We start from the raw sequence: 21,349 nt of genomic DNA, 5'->3' as shown, positions 1-21,349 counted from the left end.
GGTTTCAGCCATCATCGGTACTTCAGCAGGTAGCAGCTCTGACACTGTACCTATGGACACAACACCTACATCCCAGGCTGTCATCTTCCATTCGGCTCCTGTTTTTCCCAGCCCTCCATTTACGGCTTCAGCAGGCAGAAGCTCTGACACTAAACCTATGAACATCACACCGCCTTCCCAGGCTGTCATTTTCATTTGGTCTGTTGTTTTTTCCAGGGCTCCATTTATGGCCTCAAGAGGCAGAAGCTCTGACACTGTAACTATGGAAACCACACTTCATTCAGGCTGTCATTTTCCATTCGGGTCCTGTTTTCTCGAACCATGATTTACAGCCTCAGCAGGCAGAAGCTGTGCCACTGAACCTATGGACACCACGACTCCATACAAGGCTGTCATTTTCCATTCTGCTCCTGTTTTCCTCAGCCCTCATTTTATGGATTCACCCGTCATGGGTACTTCAACAGGTTGAAGCTCTGACACTGAACCTATGGACAATACACCTCCTTCACAGGCTGTCATTTTCAATTCGGCTCCTGTTTTCCCATCCCCCCAATTTTGGCTACAAAAGGCAGAAGCTCTGACACTGAACCTGTGGACAACACACCTCATTCCCACGGTGTCATTTTTCATTTGACGCCTGTTTTCCCCAGCCCCACACTTACGGATTCAGAACGCAGAAGCTCTGATACTGAATCTATGGAAACCACACCTCTTTCGCAGGCTGTCATTTTCGATTTGACTCCTGTTTTCCTCAGCTCCCCATTTACAGCTTCAGCAGGCAGAAGCACTCTTAATGAACCTATGGTCAACACACCTCCACCCCAGGTTGTCACTTTCCATTGGGCCCCTGTTTTCCCCAGCCCCCCATTTATGGCTACAGCAGGAAGAAGTTCTAAAACTGAACCTATGGACAACCAACCTCCTTCCCAGGCTGTCATTTTCCATTCGGTTTCTGTTTTCCCCAGCCCCCCTTTACGGATTCAGCAGGCAGAAATTCTGACACTGAACCTATGAACAAAACACCTCCTTCCCAGGCTGTCACTTTCCATTCGGCTCCTGTTTTCCCCAGACCCCATTTATGGGTTCAGCAGGCAGAAGCTCTGACAATGAACCTATAGACAACACCCCTCTTTTCCAGGCTGTCATTTTCCATTCAGCTACTGTTTTCCACAGCCACCCATTTACAGCTACAGCAGGTAGAAGCTCTGATACTGAACCTATGGACAACACAATTCTTTACCAGGCTGTCATTTTCCATTCGGCCCCTGTTTTCCTGAGCCCCCCATTTAGGGCTTCAGCTGTCATCTCTACTTCAGCAGGTAGCAGCTCTGACACCGAACCTATGGACACCACATCTCCTTCCCAGGCTGTCATTTTCCATTCGACTCCTCTTTGCCTCAACCCCCATTTAGGGCTTCAGCCGTCATGGGTACTACAGCACATAGCAACTGTGTCACTGAACCTATGGACAACACAGCTCCTTCCTAGGGTGTTATTTTTCATTTGACACCTGGTTTCCCAAGCCTCACACTTAGGGCTTCAGCAGGTAGAAGCTCTGACACTGAATCAATGGAAACCACACCTCGTTCCCAGGCTGTCTTTTTCCATTCGGCTCCTGTATTTCCGAGCCACCCATTTACATGGTAAGAAGGCGGAATCTGTGACACTGAACCTATGGACAACACACGTCCTTCCCAGGCTGTCATTTTCCATTTGGCTCCTGTTTTCCCCAGCTCCCCATTTACGGCTTCAGAATGCAGAAGCTCTGACACTGAAAATATGGACAAAACAACTCCTTCCCAGGCTGTCATTTTCCAGTGGGCTCCTGTTTGTTCCAGGCCCCCGTTTATGGCCTAAGCAGGCAGAAGCTCTGACACTGAACCTATGACCATCACACCGCCTTCCCAGGCTGTCATTTTCCATTCGGCTCCTGTTTTCCCCAGCCCACCTTTTACATCATAAAGAGGCAGAAGTGTGACACAGAACCTGTGGACAGTACAACTCCTTCCCAGGCTGTCATTTTCCATTCGTCTCCTGAATTTTCCATCCCCCCATTTTCCACTTCAACAGGCAGAAGCTCTCATACTGAATCTATGGACACCACACCTCTTTCGCAGGCTGTCATTTTCCATTCGACTGCTGTTTTCCTCAGCCCCCCATTTACAGCTTCAGCAGGCAGAAGCTCTCTTAGTGAATCTATTGACAACACACCTCCTTCCCAGGTTGTGACGTTCCACTGGGCTCCTGTTATCCCAGCCCCCCATTTATGGCGTCAGTAGGCAGCAGCTCTGATACTGAATCTATGGACACCACACTCCCTTCCCAGGCTGTCATTTTCCATTAGGCTCCTGTTTTCCCCACCACCCCATTTACAGCTTCAGCAGGCAGAAGCATTGACACTGAAACTATGGGCAACACACCGCCTTCCCAGGCTGTCATTTTCCATTCAGTTCCTGTTTTCCTCAACCCCCATTTAGGGCTGCAGCCGTCATGGGTACTACAGCAGGTAGCAACTCTGACACTGTACATATGAACACCACATCTCTATGTCAGGCAGTCATTTTCTATTTGGCTCCTGTTTTCCCAACCCCCATTTATGGCTTCAGCAGGCAAAAGGTCTGACACTGAACCTATGGACACCACACCTCCTTCCCAGGCTTTCATTTTCAATTCGGCTCCTGTTTTCCTCAACCCCCATTTAGGGCTTCAGCATGCAGAAGCAATGACACTGAATCAATGGAAACCACACCTCGTTCCCACGCTGTCATTTTCCACTGGGCTCCTGCAATCCCCAGCCCCCAATGTACGGCTTCAACAGGCAGAAACTCTGACACTGAAGCTATGGACAAAACACCTTCTTCCCAGACTGTCACTTTCCATTCGGCTCCTGTTTTCCCCAGACCCCATTTACGGCTTCAGCAGGCAGAAGGTCTGGCAATGAACCGATGATCATCACACCACCTTCCCAGGCTGTCATTTGCCATTCGGCTGTTGTTTTTTCCAGGCCCCCTTGTATGGCCTCAAGAGACAGAAGCTCTGACACTGAAACTATGGACAACACACTTCATTCCCAGGCTGTCATTTTCCATTCTGCTCCTGTTTTCCTCAGCCCCCCTTTTACAGATTCAGCCGTCATGGGTACTTCAACAGGTTGAAGCTCTGACACTGAACCTATGGACAACACACCACCTTCACAGGCTCTCATTTGCCATTCGGGTCCTGTTTTCTCCATCCCCCCATTGTTGGATTCAACAGGTAGAAGCTCTGACACTGAAACTTTGGACACCACACCTCCTTCCCAGGCTGTCATTTTCCATTCGGCTCCTGTTTGCCCCAATCCCCATTTAGGCCTTCAGCCGTCATGGGTACTACAGCAGGTAGCAACTGTGACACTGAACCTATGGACAACACACCTCCTTCCTAGGGTGTTATTTTTCATTTGACACCTGGTTTCCCCAGAGTCACACGTACGGCTTCAGCAGGCAGAAGCTCTGACACTGAATATATGGACACCACACCTCGTACCCAGGCTGTCATTTTCCATTCGGTTCCTGTATTCCCTGGCCCCCCTTTACGGCTTCAGCAGGAAGAATCCCTGACACTGAACCTATAGACAAAACAACTGCTTCCCAGGTTATCACTTTCCATTCGGCTCCTGTTTTCCCCAGACCCCCATTTTTGTGTTCAGCAGGCAGAAGCTCTGACACTGAACCTATGGGCAACACACATCCTTCCCAGGCTGTCATTTTCCATTCGTCTCCTGTATTTCCCAGCCCCCCATTTACATCGTAAGAAGGCAGAATCTGTGACATTGAACCTATGGACGAAACACCTCCTTCCCAGGCTGTCAATTTCCATTCAGTTCCTGTTTTCCCCAGCCCCACATTACAGTTTCAGCAGGCAGAAGCTCTGACACTGAACCTATGGGCAACACACATCCTTCCCAGGGTGTCATTTTCCATTCGGCTTCTGTTTTCCCCAGCCCCCCATTTACGGCTTCAGAATGCAGAAACTCTGACACTGAACCTATGGACAAAACATCTCCTTCCCAGGCTGTCACTTTCCATTCGGATCCTGTTTTCTCCAGGCCCCCATTTATGGCCTCATCAGTCAGAAGCTCTGACACTGAACCTATGGAAAACACACTTCTTTCCCGGGCTGTCATTTGCATTCGGCTCCTGTTTTCCACAGCCACCCATTTAGGGTTTCAGCTGTCATCGGTACCTCAGCAGGTAGCAGCCCTGACACTGTACCTATGGACACAACACCTACATCTCAGGCTGTCATCTTCCATTTGGCTCCTGTATTTCCCTGCCCCCTATTTACATCGTAAGAAGGCAGAATCTGTGACATTGAACCTATGGACAACACACCTCCTTCCCAGGCTGTCATTTTCCATTCGGCTTCTGTTTTCCCCAGGCCCCCATTTATGGCTTCAGAATGCAGAAGCTCTGACACTGAACCTATGGACAAAACAACTCCTTCCCAGGCTGTCACTTTCCATTCGGCTCCTGTTTTTTCCAGGCCCCCATTTATGGCCTCATAAGTCAGAAACTCTGACACTGAACCTATGGACAACCAACCTTCTTCCCAGGCTGTCAATTTCCATTCGCCTCCTGTTTTCCTGTGCCCCCAATGTACGACTTCAGCAGGCCGAAGCTCTGACAATGAACCTATAGACAACACACTTCCGACCCAGGCTGTCATTTGCCATTCGGCTCCTGTTTTCCACAGCCACCCATTTACAGCTTCAGCAGGCAGAAGCTCTGACACTGAAACTATGGAAAACACACTTCTTTCCCAGGTTGCCATTTTCCATTCAGCTCCCGTTTTCCTGAGCCCCCCCATTTAGGGTTTCAGCCATCCTCAGTACTTCAGCAGGTAGCAGCTCTGACACTGTACCTATGGACACAACACCTACATCCCAGGCTGTCATCTTCCATTCGGCTCCTGTTTTTCCCAGCCCTCCATTTATGGCTTCAGCAGGCAGAAGCTCTGACACTGAACTTATGAACATCACACCGCCTTCCCAGGCTGTCATTTTCGTTTCATCTGTTTTTTCCAGGGCTCCATTTATGGCCTCAAGAGGCAGAAACTCTGACACTGTAACTATGGACACCACACTTCATTTCCAGGCTGTCATTTTCCATTCGGGTCCTGTTTTCCCAAACCATGATTTACGGCCTCAGCAGGCAGAAGCGGTGCCACTGAACCTATGGACACCACGACTCCATCCCAGGCTGTCATTTCCCATTCTTCTCCTATTTTGCTCAGCCCTCCTTTTATGGATTCAGCCGTCATGGGTACTTCAACAGGTTGAAGCTCTGACACTGAACCTGTGGACAACACACCTCATTCCCACGGTGTCATTTTTCATTTGACGCCTGTTTTCCCCAGCCCCACACTTACGGATTCAGAACGCAGAAGCTCTGATACTGAATCTATGGAAACCACACCTCTTTCGCAGGCTGTCATTTTCGATTTGACTCCTGTTTTCCTCAGCTCCCCATTTACAGCTTCAGCAGGCAGAAGCTCTCTTAATGAACCTATGGTCAACACACCTCCTTCCCAGGTTGTCACTTTCCATTGGGCCCCTGTTTTTCCCAGCCCCCCATTTACGGCTATAGCAAGAAGAAGGTCTGAAACTGAACCTATGGACAACCAACCTCCTTCCCAGGCTGTCATTTTCCATTCGGTTTCTGTTTTCCCTAGCCCCTCTTTACGGATTCAGCAGGCAGAAATTCTGACACTGAACCTATGAACAAAACACCTCCTTCCCAGGCTGTCATTTTCCATTCAGCTCCTGTTTTCCACAGCAACCCATTTACTGCTTCAGCAGGTAGCAGCTCTAACACTGAACCTATGGACACAGCGCCTCAATCCAAGGCTGTCATCTTCCATTCGGGTGCTGTTGTCCCCATCCCCCCATTGTCGGCTTCAACAGGTCGAAGCTGTGCCACTGAACCTATGGACACCACATCTCCTTCCCAGGCTGTCATTTTCCATTCGACTCCTCTTTGCCTCAACCCCCATTTAGGGCTTCAGCCGTCATGGGTACTACAGCACGTAGCAACTGTGTCACTGAACCTATGAACAACACAGCTCCTTCGTAGGGTGTTATTTTTCATTTGACACCTGGTTTCCCAAGCCTCACACTTACGGCTTCAGCAGGCAGAAGCTCTAACACTGAATCTATGGACACCACACCTCGTTCCCAGGCTGACATTTTCCATTCGGTTCCTGTTTTCCTCAGCCCCCCTTTACGGCTTCAGCAGGAAGAAGCTCTGACACAGAACCTATATACAAAACACCTCCTTCCCAGGCTGTCACTTTCCCTTCCGCTCCTGTTTTCCCCAGACCCCCATTTTCGTGTTCAGCAGGCAGAAGCTCTGACACTGAACCTATGGGCAACACACATCCTTCCCGGGCTGTCATTTTCCATTCGGCTCCTGTATTTCCGAGCCACCCATTTACATGGTAAGAAGGCGGAATCTGTGACACTGAACCTATGGACAACACACGTCCTTCCCAGGCTGTCATTTTCCATTCGGCTCCTGTTTTCCCCAGCTCCCCATTTACGGCTTCAGAATGCAGAAGCTCTGACACTGAAAATATGGACAAAACAACTCCTTCCCAGGCTGTCATTTTCCATTCGTCTCCTGAATTTTCCATCCCCCCATTTTCCACTTCAACAGGCAGAAGCTCTGACACTGAATCTATGGACACCACACCTCTTTCACAGGCTGTCATTTTCCATTCGACTGCTGTTTTCCTCAGCCCCCCATTTACAGCTTCAACAGGCAGAAGCATTGACACTGAACCTATGGGCAACACACCGCCTTCCCAGGCTGTCATTTTCCATTCGGTTCCTGTTTTCCTCAACCCCCATTTAGGGCTGCAGCCGTCATGGGTACTACAGCAGGTAGCAACTCTGACACTGTACATATGAACACCACACCTCCATGTCAGGCAGTCATTTTCGATTTGGCTCCTGTTTTCCCAACCCCCATTTATGGCTTCAGCAGGCAAAAGGTCTGTCACGAAACCTATGGACAACACACCTCCTTCCCAGGGTGTTATTTTTCATTTGACACCCGGTTTCACGAGACTCACACTTACGGCTTCAGCAGGCAGAAGCTATGACACTGAATCTATGGACACCACACCTCGTTCCCAGTCTGTCATTTTCCATTGGGCTCCTGTTTTTTCCAGGCCCCCATTTACGGCCTCAAGTGGCAGAAGCTCTGAGACTGAAACTATGGACAACACACTTCCTTCCCAGGCTGTCATTTTCCATTTGGCTTCTGTTTTCCCCAGCCGCCCATTTACGGCTTCAGAGGCAGAATGTCTGACGCTGAACCTATGGACACCACACCTCCTTCGCAGGCTGTCATTTTCCATTCTGCTCCTGTTTTCCTCAGCCCCCCTTTTACGGATTCAGCCATCATGGGTACTTCAACATGTTGAAGCTCTGACACTGAACCTATGGACACAACACCTCCTTCCCAGGCTGTCACTTTCCATTCAGCTCCTGTTTTCCCCAGACCCCATTTACGGCTTCAGCAGTTAGAAGCTCTGACACTGAACCTAAGGACACCACACTTCTTTCCTAGGTTGTCATTTTACTTTCGGCTCCTGTTTTCCTGAGCCCCCCATTTAGGGCTTCAGCCGTCATCGGTAATTCAGAAGGTAGCAGCTCTGACACTCAACCTATGGACACAATACCTCCTTCCCAGGTTGTCACTTTCCATTCGGCTCCTGTTTTCCCCAGCCCCCCATTTACGGCTGCAGCCGGCAGAAGCTCTGACACTGAACCTATGAACATCACACCGCCTTCCCAGGCTGTCATTTTCCATTCGGCTGTTGTTTTTTCCAGGCCCCCCATTTATGGCCTCCAGAGGCAGAAGCTCTGACACTGAAACTGTGGACAACACACTTCATTCCCAGGCTGACATTCTCCATTCGGTTCCTGTTTTCCCGAACCCCAATTTACGTCCTCAGCAGGCAGAAGCTGTGACACCGAACCTATGGACACCACACCTCCTTCCAGGCTTTCATTTTCCATTCGGCTCCTGTTTTCCTCAACCCCCATTTAGGGCTTCAGCCGCCATGGGTACTACAGCAAGTAGCAACTCAACACTGAACCTATAGACAACACACCTCCTTCCCAGGATGTTATTTTTCATTTGACACCTGGTTTCCCCAGGCTCACACTTACGGCTTCAGCAGGCAGAAGCTCTGACACTGAATCAATGGAAACCACACCTCGTTCCCAGGCTGTCTTTTTCCATTCGGTTCCTCTTTTCCCCAGCCCCCATTTACGGCTTCAGCAGGCAGAAGCTCTGACACTGAATCTATGGACAAAACACCTCCATCCCTGGCTGTCTGTTTCCATTCGGCTCCTGTGTTCCTGAGCCCCCATTTAGGGCTTCAGCCGTCATCGGTATTTCAGCACGTAGCAGCTCTGACTCTGAACCTATGGACACAACACCTCCATCCCAGGCTGTTATCTTCCATTCGGCTCCTGTTTTCCCCAGCCCCCCAATTTACGGCCTCAGCAGGCAGAAGTTGTGACACTGAACCTATGGACACCACACCTCCTTCCCAGGCTGTCATTTTTCATTCTGCTCCTGTTTCCTCAGTCCCACTTTTACGGATTCAGCCGTCATAGGTATTTCAACAGGTTGAAGCTCTGAAACTGAACCTATGGACAACACACCTCCTTCTCAGGCTGTCATTTTCCATTCGGCTCCTGTTTTCCCCATCCCCCCAATGTAGGCTTCAACAGGCAGAAGGTCTGACACTGAACCTTTGGACAACACAACTCCATCCCAGGCTGTCATTTTCCATTTACCTCCTGTTTTCCCCGAAACCCCCATTTACGGCTTCAGCATGCAGAAGCAATGACACTGAACCTATGGACACCACCACACCTCCTTCCCAAGCTGTCATTATCTACTCGGCTCCTGTAATCCCCAGCTCCCAATTTACGGCTTCAGCAGGCAGAAGCTCTGACACCGAACCTATGGACACCACACCTCCTTCCCAGGATTTCATTTTCCATTCAGTTCCTGTTTTCCCCAGCCCCTCTTTACGGATTCAGCAGGCAGAAACTCTGACACTGAAGCTATGGACAAAACACCTCCTTCCCAGGCTGTCACTTTCCATTCGGCTTCTGTTTTCCCCAGACCCCTTTTACGGCATCAGCAGGCAGAAGATCTGACAATGAAGCTATAGACAACACACCTCCTTTCCAGGCTGTCATTTTCCATTCGGCTCCTGTTTTCCCCAGCTCCCAATTTACGGCTTCAGCAGGCAGAAGCTCTGACACCGAACCTATGGACACCACACCTCCTACCCAGGCTGTCATTTTCCATTCGACTCCTGTTTTCCACAGCCACCCGTTTATAGCTTCAGCGGGTAGAAGTTCTGATACTGAACCGATGGACACCACACTTCTTTCGCAGGTTGTCATTTTCCATTTGGCTCCTGTTTTCCTGAGCCCCCCATTTAGGGCTTCAGCCGTTATCAGTACTTCAGCAGGTAGCAGCTCTGACACTGAACCTATGGACACAACACCTCCTTCCCAGGCTATCACTTTCCATTCGGCTCCTGTTTTCCCCAGACCCCATTTACGGCTTCAGCTTGCAGAAGCTCTGACACTGAACCTATGACCATCACACCGCCTTCCCAGGCTGTCATTTTCCATTCGGCTGTTGTTTTTTCCAGGCCCCCATTTTTGGCCTCCAGAGGCAGGAGCTCTGACACTGAAACTGTGGACAACACAGTTCATTCCCAGGCTGACATTTTCCATTCTGCTCCTGGTTTACTCAGCCCCCCTTTTACGGATTCAGCCGTCATGGGTACTTCAACAGGTTGAAACTCTGACACTGAACCTATGGACAACACACCTCCTCCTCTGGATGTCATCTTCCATTCGGCTCCTGCTTTCTCCATCCCCCCATTGTCGGCTTCAACAGGCAGAAGCTCTGACACTGAACCTTTGGACAACACATCTCCATCCCAGGCTGTCATTTTCCATTTGGCTCCTGTTTTCCCCGAAACCCCCAATTACGGCTCCAGCATGCAGAAGCTCTGACACTGAACCTATGGACACAACACCTCCTTCCCAAGCTGTAATTTGCCACTCTGCTCCTGTATTCCCCTTCCCCCCATTTACGGCTTCAGCAGGCAGAAGCTCTGACACCGAACCTATGGACAGCACACCTCCTTCCCAGGCTTTCATTTTCCATTCAGCTCCTGTTTTCCTCGACCCCCATTTAGGGTTTCAGCTGCCATGGGTACTACAGCAAGTAGCAACTCAACACTGAACCTCTAGACAACACACCTCCTTCCCAGGGTGTTATTTTTCATTTGACACCTGGTTTCCCCAGGCTCACACTTACGGCTTCAGCAGGCAGAACTCTGACACTGAATCAATGGAAACCACACCTCGTTCCCAGGCTGTCATTTTCCATTCGGTTCCTATTTTCCCGAGCCCCCATTTACAGCTTCAGCAGGCAGAAGCTCTGACACTGAATCTATGGACAAAACACCTCTTTCCAAGGCTGTCATTTTCCATTCGGCTGCTGTTTTCCCCAGTCCCCCATTTATGGCTTCAGCAGGCAGAAGCTGTGACACTGAAACTATGGACAGAACACCTCTTACCCAGGCTGTCACTTTCCATTCACTCCTGTTTTTTTCCCAGGCCCCCATTTATGGCGTAAGCAGGCAGAAGCTCTGACACAGAACCTATGGACAAAACATCTCTTTCTCAGGCTATCACTTTCCATTCGGCGCCTGTTTTCCCCATCCCCACATTGTCAGCTGCAACAGACAGAAGCTCTGACACTGAACCTGTGGACAACACACCTTGTTCCCAACGTCTCATTTTCAAATTGACGCCTGTTTTCCACAGCCCCATACTTACGGCTTCAGCAGGCAGAAGCATTGACACTGAACCTATGGGCAACACACCGCCTTCCCAGACTGTCATTTTCCATTCGGCTCCTGTTTGCCCCAGCCCCAAATTTACGGCTTCAGCAGGCAGATGCTCTGACACTGAACCTATGGACAACCAACCTCCTTCCCAGTCTGTCACTTTCCATTCGGCGCCTGTTTTCCCCAGACCCCATTTATGGCTTCAGCAGGCAGAAGGTCTGACAATGAAGCTATAGAGAACACACCTCCTTTCCAGGCTGTCAGTTTCCATTTGGCTCCTGTTTTCCCCAGCCCACCTTTTACATCATAAAGAGGCAGAAGTGTGACACAGAACCTGTGGACAACACAACTCCTTCCCAGGCTGTCATTTTCCATTCGGTTCCTGTTTTCCTCAACCCCCATTTAGGGCTGCAGCCGTCATGGGTACTACAGCAGGTAGCAACTCTGACACTGTACATATGAACACCACACCTCCATGTCAGGCAGTCATATTCGATTTGGCTCCTGTTTTCCCAACCCCCATTTATGGCTTCAGCAGGCAAAAGGTCTGTCTCTGAACCTATGGACAACACTCCTCCTTCCCAGGGTGTTATTTTTCATTTGACACCCGGTTTCACAAGACTCACACTTACGGCTTCAGCAGGCAGAAGCTATGACACTGAATCTATGGACACCACACCTCGTTCCCAGTCTGTCATTTTCCATTGGGCTCCTGTTTTTTCCAGGCCCTCATTTACGGCCTCAAGTGGCAGAAGCTCTGAGACTGAAACTATGGACAACACACTTCCTTCCCAGGCTGTCATTTTCCATTTGGCTCCTGTTTTCCCCAGCCGCCCATTTACGGCTTCAGAGGCAGAATGTCTGACGCTGAACCTATGGACACCACACCTCCTTCGCAGGCTGTCATTTTCCATTCTGCTCCTGTTTTCCATAGCCACCCATTTATAGCTTCAGCAGGTAGAAGTTCTGATACTGAACCGATGGACACCACACTTCTTTCGCAGGTTGTCATTTTCCATTCGGCTCCTGTTTTCCTGAACCCCCCATTTAGGGCTTCAGCCGTTATCAGTACTTCAGCAGGTAGCAGCTCTGACACTGAACCTATGGACACAACACCTCCTTCCCAGGCTGTCACTTTCCATTCGGCTGCTGTTTTCCCCAGACCCCATTTACGGCTTCAGGTTGCAGAAGCTCTGACACTGAACCTATGACCATCACACCGCCTTCCCAGGCTGTCATTTTCCATTCGGCTGTTGTTTTTTCCAGGCCCCCCATTTATGGCCTCCAGAGGCAGAAGTTCTGACACTGAAACTGTGGACAACACAGTTCATTCCCAGGCTGACATTTTCCATTCGGTTCCTGTTTTCCCGAACCCCAATCGACGGCTTCAGCAGGCAGAAGCTCTGACACTGAACCTATGGACACCACACCTCATTCCCAGGATGTCATTTTCCATTCTGCTCCTGGTTTACTCAGCCCCCCTTTTACGGATTCAGCCGTCATGGGTACTTCAACAGGTTGAAACCCTGACAATGAACCTATGGACAAGACACCTCCTCCTCTGGCTGTCATTTTCCATTCGGCTCCTGCTTTCCCCATCCTCCCATTGTTGGCTTCAACAGGCAGAAGCTCTGACACAGAACCTATGGACAACACACCTCCTTCCCAGGCTGTCATTTTCCATTCGGCTCCTGTTTTCCACAGCCACCCATTTATAGCTTCAGCAGGTAGAAGTTCTGATACTGAACCTATGGACACCACACTTCTTTCGCAGGTTGTCATTTTCCATTCGGCTCCTGTTTTCCTGAGCCCCCCATTTAGGGCTTCAGCCGTTATCAGTACTTCAGCAGGTAGCAGCTCTGACACTGAATCTATGGACACAACACCTCCTTCCCAGGCTGTCACTTTCCATTCGGCTCCTATTTTCCCCAGACCCCATTTACGGCTTCAGCAGGCAGAAGGTCTGACAACGAAGCTATAGAGAACACACCTCCTTCCCAGGCTGTCATTTTCCAGTGGGCTCCTGTTTGTTCCAGGCCCCCGTTTATGGCCTAAGCAGGCAGAAGCTCTGACACTGAACCTATGGACACGACATCTCCTTCCCAGGCTGTCATTTTCCATTCAGCTCCTGTTTTCCCCAGCCCACCTTTTACATCATAAAGAGGCAGAAGTGTGACACAGAACCTGTGGACAGCACAACTCCTTCCCAGGCTGTCATTTTCCGTTCGTCTCCTGAATTTTCCATCCCCCCATTTTCCACTTCAACAGGCAGAAGCTCTGACACTGAATCTATGGACACCACACCTCGTTCCCAGTCTGTCATTTTCCATTGGGCTCCTGTTTTTTCCAGGCCCCCATTTACGGCCTCAAGTGGCAGAAGCTCTGAGACTGAAACTATGGACAACACACTTCCTTCCCAGGCTGTCATTTTCCATTTGGCTTCTGTTTTCCCCAGCCGCCCATTTACGGCTTCAGAGGCAGAATGTCTGACGCTGAACCTATGGACACCACACCTCCTTCGCAGGCTGTCATTTTCCATTCTGCTCCTGTTTTCCTCAGCCCCCCTTTTACGGATTCAGCCATCATGGGTACTTCAACATGTTGAAGCTCTGACACTGAACCTATGGACACAACACCTCCTTCCCAGGCTGTCACTTTCCATTCAGCTCCTGTTTTCCCCAGACCCCATTTACGGCTTCAGCAGTTAGAAGCTCTGACACTGAACCTAAGGACACCACACTTCTTTCCTAGGTTGTCATTTTACTTTCGGCTCCTGTTTTCCTGAGCCCCCCATTTAGGGCTTCAGCCGTCATCGGTAATTCAGAAGGTAGCAGCTCTGACACTCAACCTATGGACACAATACCTCCTTCCCAGGTTGTCACTTTCCATTCGGCTCCTGTTTTCCCCAGCCCCCCATTTACGGCTGCAGCCGGCAGAAGCTCTGACACTGAACCTATGAACATCACACCGCCTTCCCAGGCTGTCATTTTCCATTCGGCTGTTGTTTTTTCCAGGCCCCCCATTTATGGCCTCCAGAGGCAGAAGCTCTGACACTGAAACTGTGGACAACACACTTCATTCCCAGGCTGACATTCTCCATTCGGTTCCTGTTTTCCCGAACCCCAATTTACGTCCTCAGCAGGCAGAAGCTGTGACACCGAACCTATGGACACCACACCTCCTTCCAGGCTTTCATTTTCCATTCGGCTCCTGTTTTCCTCAACCCCCATTTAGGGCTTCAGCCGCCATGGGTACTACAGCAAGTAGCAACTCAACACTGAACCTATAGACAACACACCTCCTTCCCAGGATGTTATTTTTCATTTGACACCTGGTTTCCCCAGGCTCACACTTACGGCTTCAGCAGGCAGAAGCTCTGACACTGAATCAATGGAAACCACACCTCGTTCCCAGGCTGTCTTTTTCCATTCGGTTCCTGTTTTCCCCAGCCCCCATTTACGGCTTCAGCAGGCAGAAGCTCTGACACTGAATCTATGGACAAAACACCTCCATCCCTGGCTGTCTGTTTCCATTCGGCTCCTGTGTTCCTGAGCCCCCATTTAGGGCTTCAGCCGTCATCGGTATTTCAGCACGTAGCAGCTCTGACTCTGAACCTATGGACACAACACCTCCATCCCAGGCTGTTATCTTCCATTCGGCTCCTGTTTTCCCCAGCCCCCCAATTTACGGCCTCAGCAGGCAGAAGTTGTGACACTGAACCTATGGACACCACACCTCCTTCCCAGGCTGTCATTTTTCATTCTGCTCCTGTTTCCTCAGTCCCACTTTTACGGATTCAGCCGTCATAGGTATTTCAACAGGTTGAAGCTCTGAAACTGAACCTATGGACAACACACCTCCTTCTCAGGCTGTCATTTTCCATTCGGCTCCTGTTTTCCCCATCCCCCCAATGTAGGCTTCAACAGGCAGAAGGTCTGACACTGAACCTTTGGACAACACAACTCCATCCCAGGCTGTCATTTTCCATTTACCTCCTGTTTTCCCCGAAACCCCCATTTACGGCTTCAGCATGCAGAAGCAATGACACTGAACCTATGGACACCACCACACCTCCTTCCCAAGCTGTCATTATCTACTCGGCTCCTGTAATCCCCAGCTCCCAATTTACGGCTTCAGCAGGCAGAAGCTCTGACACCGAACCTATGGACACCACACCTCCTTCCCAGGATTTCATTTTCCATTCAGTTCCTGTTTTCCCCAGCCCCTCTTTACGGATTCAGCAGGCAGAAACTCTGACACTGAAGCTATGGACAAAACACCTCCTTCCCAGGCTGTCACTTTCCATTCGGCTTCTGTTTTCCCCAGACCCCTTTTACGGCATCAGCAGGCAGAAGATCTGACAATGAAGCTATAGACAACACACCTCCTTTCCAGGCTGTCATTTTCCATTCGGCTCCTGTTTTCCCCAGCTCCCAATTTACGGCTTCAGCAGGCAGAAGCTCTGACACCGAACCTATGGACACCACACCTCCTACCCAGGCTGTCATTTTCCATTCGACTCCTGTTTTCCACAGCCACCCGTTTATAGCTTCAGCGGGTAGAAGTTCTGATACTGAACCGATGGACACCACACTTCTTTCGCAGGTTGTCATTTTCCATTTGGCTCCTGTTTTCCTGAGCCCCCCATTTAGGGCTTCAGCCGTTATCAGTACTTCAGCAGGTAGCAGCTCTGACACTGAACCTATGGACACAACACCTCCTTCCCAGGCTATCACTTTCCATTCGGCTCCTGTTTTCCCCAGACCCCATTTACGGCTTCAGCTTGCAGAAGCTCTGACACTGAACCTATGACCATCACACCGCCTTCCCAGGCTGTCATTTTCCATTCGGCTGTTGTTTTTTCCAGGCCCCCATTTTTGGCCTCCAGAGGCAGGAGCTCTGACACTGAAACTGTGGACAACACAGTTCATTCCCAGGCTGACATTTTCCATTCTGCTCCTGGTTTACTCAGCCCCCCTTTTACGGATTCAGCCGTCATGGGTACTTCAACAGGTTGAAACTCTGACACTGAACCTATGGACAACACACCTCCTCCTCTGGATGTCATCTTCCATTCGGCTCCTGCTTTCTCCATCCCCCCATTGTCGGCTTCAACAGGCAGAAGCTCTGACACTGAACCTTTGGACAACACATCTCCATCCCAGGCTGTCATTTTCCATTTGGTTCCTGTTTTCCCCGAAACCCCCAATTACGGCTCCAGCATGCAGAAGCTCTGACACTGAACCTATGGACACAACACCTCCTTCCCAAGCTGTAATTTGCCACTCTGCTCCTGTATTCCCCTTCCCCCCATTTACGGCTTCAGCAGGCAGAAGCTCTGACACCGAACCTATGGACAGCACACCTCCTTCCCAGGCTTTCATTTTCCATTCAGCTCCTGTTTTCCTCGACCCCCATTTAGGGTTTCAGCTGCCATGGGTACTACAGCAAGTAGCAACTCAACACTGAACCTCTAGACAACACACCTCCTTCCCAGGGTGTTATTTTTCATTTGACACCTGGTTTCCCCAGGCTCACACTTACGGCTTCAGCAGGCAGAACTCTGACACTGAATCAATGGAAACCACACCTCGTTCCCAGGCTGTCATTTTCCATTCGGTTCCTATTTTCCCGAGCCCCCATTTACAGCTTCAGCAGGCAGAAGCTCTGACACTGAATCTATGGACAAAACACCTCTTTCCAAGGCTGTCATTTTCCATTCGGCTGCTGTTTTCCCCAGTCCCCCATTTATGGCTTCAGCAGGCAGAAGCTGTGACACTGAAACTATGGACAGAACACCTCTTACCCAGGCTGTCACTTTCCATTCACTCCTGTTTTTTTCCCAGGCCCCCATTTATGGCGTAAGCAGGCAGAAGCTCTGACACAGAACCTATGGACAAAACATCTCTTTCTCAGGCTATCACTTTCCATTCGGCGCCTGTTTTCCCCATCCCCACATTGTCAGCTGCAACAGACAGAAGCTCTGACACTGAACCTGTGGACAACACACCTTGTTCCCAACGTCTCATTTTCAAATTGACGCCTGTTTTCCACAGCCCCATACTTACGGCTTCAGCAGGCAGAAGCATTGACACTGAACCTATGGGCAACACACCGCCTTCCCAGACTGTCATTTTCCATTCGGCTCCTGTTTGCCCCAGCCCCAAATTTACGGCTTCAGCAGGCAGATGCTCTGACACTGAACCTATGGACAACCAACCTCCTTCCCAGTCTGTCACTTTCCATTCGGCGCCTGTTCTCCCCAGACCCCATTTATGGCTTCAGCAGGCAGAAGGTCTGACAATGAAGCTATAGAGAACACACCTCCTTTCCAGGCTGTCAGTTTCCATTTGGCTCCTGTTTTCCCCAGCCCACCTTTTACATCATAAAGAGGCAGAAGTGTGACACAGAACCTGTGGACAACACAACTCCTTCCCAGGCTGTCATTTTCCATTCGGTTCCTGTTTTCCTCAACCCCCATTTAGGGCTGCAGCCGTCATGGGTACTACAGCAGGTAGCAACTCTGACACTGTACATATGAACACCACACCTCCATGTCAGGCAGTCATATTCGATTTGGCTCCTGTTTTCCCAACCCCCATTTATGGCTTCAGCAGGCAAAAGGTCTGTCTCTGAACCTATGGACAACACTCCTCCTTCCCAGGGTGTTATTTTTCATTTGACACCCGGTTTCACAAGACTCACACTTACGGCTTCAGCAGGCAGAAGCTATGACACTGAATCTATGGACACCACACCTCGTTCCCAGTCTGTCATTTTCCATTGGGCTCCTGTTTTTTCCAGGCCCTCATTTACGGCCTCAAGTGGCAGAAGCTCTGAGACTGAAACTATGGACAACACACTTCCTTCCCAGGCTGTCATTTTCCATTTGGCTCCTGTTTTCCCCAGCCGCCCATTTACGGCTTCAGAGGCAGAATGTCTGACGCTGAACCTATGGACACCACACCTCCTTCGCAGGCTGTCATTTTCCATTCTGCTCCTGTTTTCCATAGCCACCCATTTATAGCTTCAGCAGGTAGAAGTTCTGATACTGAACCGATGGACACCACACTTCTTTCGCAGGTTGTCATTTTCCATTCGGCTCCTGTTTTCCTGAACCCCCCATTTAGGGCTTCAGCCGTTATCAGTACTTCAGCAGGTAGCAGCTCTGACACTGAACCTATGGACACAACACCTCCTTCCCAGGCTGTCACTTTCCATTCGGCTGCTGTTTTCCCCAGACCCCATTTACGGCTTCAGGTTGCAGAAGCTCTGACACTGAACCTATGACCATCACACCGCCTTCCCAGGCTGTCATTTTCCATTCGGCTGTTGTTTTTTCCAGGCCCCCCATTTATGGCCTCCAGAGGCAGAAGTTCTGACACTGAAACTGTGGACAACACAGTTCATTCCCAGGCTGACATTTTCCATTCGGTTCCTGTTTTCCCGAACCCCAATCGACGGCTTCAGCAGGCAGAAGCTCTGACACTGAACCTATGGACACCACACCTCATTCCCAGGATGTCATTTTCCATTCTGCTCCTGGTTTACTCAGCCCCCCTTTTACGGATTCAGCCGTCATGGGTACTTCAACAGGTTGAAACCCTGACAATGAACCTATGGACAAGACACCTCCTCCTCTGGCTGTCATTTTCCATTCGGCTCCTGCTTTCCCCATCCTCCCATTGTTGGCTTCAACAGGCAGAAGCTCTGACACAGAACCTATGGACAACACACCTCCTTCCCAGGCTGTCATTTTCCATTCGGCTCCTGTTTTCCACAGCCACCCATTTATAGCTTCAGCAGGTAGAAGTTCTGATACTGAACCTATGGACACCACACTTCTTTCGCAGGTTGTCATTTTCCATTCGGCTCCTGTTTTCCTGAGCCCCCCATTTAGGGCTTCAGCCGTTATCAGTACTTCAGCAGGTAGCAGCTCTGACACTGAATCTATGGACACAACACCTCCTTCCCAGGCTGTCACTTTCCATTCGGCTCCTATTTTCCCCAGACCCCATTTACGGCTTCAGCAGGCAGAAGGTCTGACAACGAAGCTATAGAGAACACACCTCCTTCCCAGGCTGTCATTTTCCAGTGGGCTCCTGTTTGTTCCAGGCCCCCGTTTATGGCCTAAGCAGGCAGAAGCTCTGACACTGAACCTATGGACACGACATCTCCTTCCCAGGCTGTCATTTTCCATTCAGCTCCTGTTTTCCCCAGCCCACCTTTTACATCATAAAGAGGCAGAAGTGTGACACAGAACCTGTGGACAGCACAACTCCTTCCCAGGCTGTCATTTTCCGTTCGTCTCCTGAATTTTCCATCCCCCCATTTTCCACTTCAACAGGCAGAAGCTCTGACACTGAATCTATGGACACCACACCTCGTTCCCAGTCTGTCATTTTCCATTGGGCTCCTGTTTTTTCCAGGCCCCCATTTACGGCCTCAAGTGGCAGAAGCTCTGAGACTGAAACTATGGACAACACACTTCCTTCCCAGGCTGTCATTTTCCATTTGGCTTCTGTTTTCCCCAGCCGCCCATTTACGGCTTCAGAGGCAGAATGTCTGACGCTGAACCTATGGACACCACACCTCCTTCGCAGGCTGTCATTTTCCATTCTGCTCCTGTTTTCCTCAGCCCCCCTTTTACGGATTCAGCCATCATGGGTACTTCAACATGTTGAAGCTCTGACACTGAACCTATGGACACAACACCTCCTTCCCAGGCTGTCACTTTCCATTCAGCTCCTGTTTTCCCCAGACCCCATTTACGGCTTCAGCAGTTAGAAGCTCTGACACTGAACCTAAGGACACCACACTTCTTTCCTAGGTTGTCATTTTACTTTCGGCTCCTGTTTTCCTGAGCCCCCCATTTAGGGCTTCAGCCGTCATCGGTAATTCAGAAGGTAGCAGCTCTGACACTCAACCTATGGACACAATACCTCCTTCCCAGGTTGTCACTTTCCATTCGGCTCCTGTTTTCCCCAGCCCCCCATTTACGGCTGCAGCCGGCAGAAGCTCTGACACTGAACCTATGAACATCACACCGCCTTCCCAGGCTGTCATTTTCCATTCGGCTGTTGTTTTTTCCAGGCCCCCCATTTATGGCCTCCAGAGGCAGAAGCTCTGACACTGAAACTGTGGACAACACACTTCATTCCCAGGCTGACATTCTCCATTCGGTTCCTGTTTTCCCGAACCCCAATTTACGTCCTCAGCAGGCAGAAGCTGTGACACCGAACCTATGGACACCACACCTCCTTCCAGGCTTTCATTTTCCATTCGGCTCCTGTTTTCCTCAACCCCCATTTAGGGCTTCAGCCGCCATGGGTACTACAGCAAGTAGCAACTCAACACTGAACCTATAGACAACACACCTCCTTCCCAGGGTGTTATTTTTCATTTGACACCTGGTTTCCCCAGGCTCACACTTACGGCTTCAGCAGGCAGAAGCTCTGACACTGAATCAATGGAAACCACACCTCGTTCCCAGGCTGTCTTTTTCCATTCGGTTCCTCTTTTCCCCAGCCCCCATTTACGGCTTCAGCAGGCAGAAGCTCTGACACTGAATCTATGGACAAAACACCTCCATCCCAGGCTGTCTGTTTCCATTCGGCTCCTGTGTTCCTGAGCCCCCATTTAGGGCTTCAGCCGTCATCGGTATTTCAGCACGTAGCAGCTCTGACTCTGAACCTATGGACACAACACCTCCATCCCAGGCTGTTATCTTCCATTCGGCTCCTGTTTTCCCCAGCCCCCCAATTTACGGCCTCAGCAGGCAGAAGTTGTGACACTGAACCTATGGACACCACACCTCCTTCGCAGGCTGTCATTTTCCATTCTGCTCCTGTTTTCCTCAGCCCCCCTTTTACGGATTCAGCCATCATGGGTACTTCAACATGTTGAAGCTCTGACACTGAACCTATGGACACAACACCTCCTTCCCAGGCTGTCACTTTCCATTCAGCTCCTGTTTTCCCCAGACCCCATTTACGGCTTCAGCAGTTAGAAGCTCTGACACTGAACCTAAGGACACCACACTTCTTTCCTAGGTTGTCATTTTACTTTCGGCTCCTGTTTTCCTGAGCCCCCCATTTAGGGCTTCAGCCGTCATCGGTAATTCAGAAGGTAGCAGCTCTGACACTCAACCTATGGACACAATACCTCCTTCCCCGGTTGTCACTTTCCATTCGGCTCCTGTTTTCCCCAGCCCCCCATTTACGGCTGCAGCCGGCAGAAGCTCTGACACTGAACCTATGAACATCACACCGCCTTCCCAGGCTGTCATTTTCCATTCGGCTGTTGTTTTTTCCAGGCCCCCCATTTATGGCCTCCAGAGGCAGAAGCTCTGACACTGAAACTGTGGACAACACACTTCATTCCCAGGCTGACATTCTCCATTCGGTTC

The 21,349-nt window shown here is 50.2% G+C and overlaps 1 long non-coding RNA gene across 1 annotated transcript in view; it reads right to left on the bottom strand.

The window, feature by feature from the left end:
• Positions 1-21,349, bottom strand: part of LOC117197679 (uncharacterized) — an 85,231-nt gene that overhangs the window by 42,242 nt on the left and 21,640 nt on the right. The window contains exons 4-6 of the long non-coding RNA XR_007476140.1: positions 12,932-13,036; positions 4,569-6,626; positions 3,190-4,131 (exon numbers count right to left, since the gene is read on the bottom strand). This is a non-coding gene — a long non-coding RNA (uncharacterized LOC117197679). The remainder of the gene's footprint in view (positions 1-3,189; positions 4,132-4,568; positions 6,627-12,931; positions 13,037-21,349) is intronic.

The sequence above is a fragment of the Orcinus orca genome, chromosome 1, assembly GCF_937001465.1.
Source record: "Orcinus orca chromosome 1, mOrcOrc1.1, whole genome shotgun sequence".
Classification (NCBI taxonomy): Eukaryota; Metazoa; Chordata; class Mammalia; order Artiodactyla; family Delphinidae; genus Orcinus; species Orcinus orca.
This window is presented reverse-complemented; position numbering and strand designations above follow the sequence as displayed.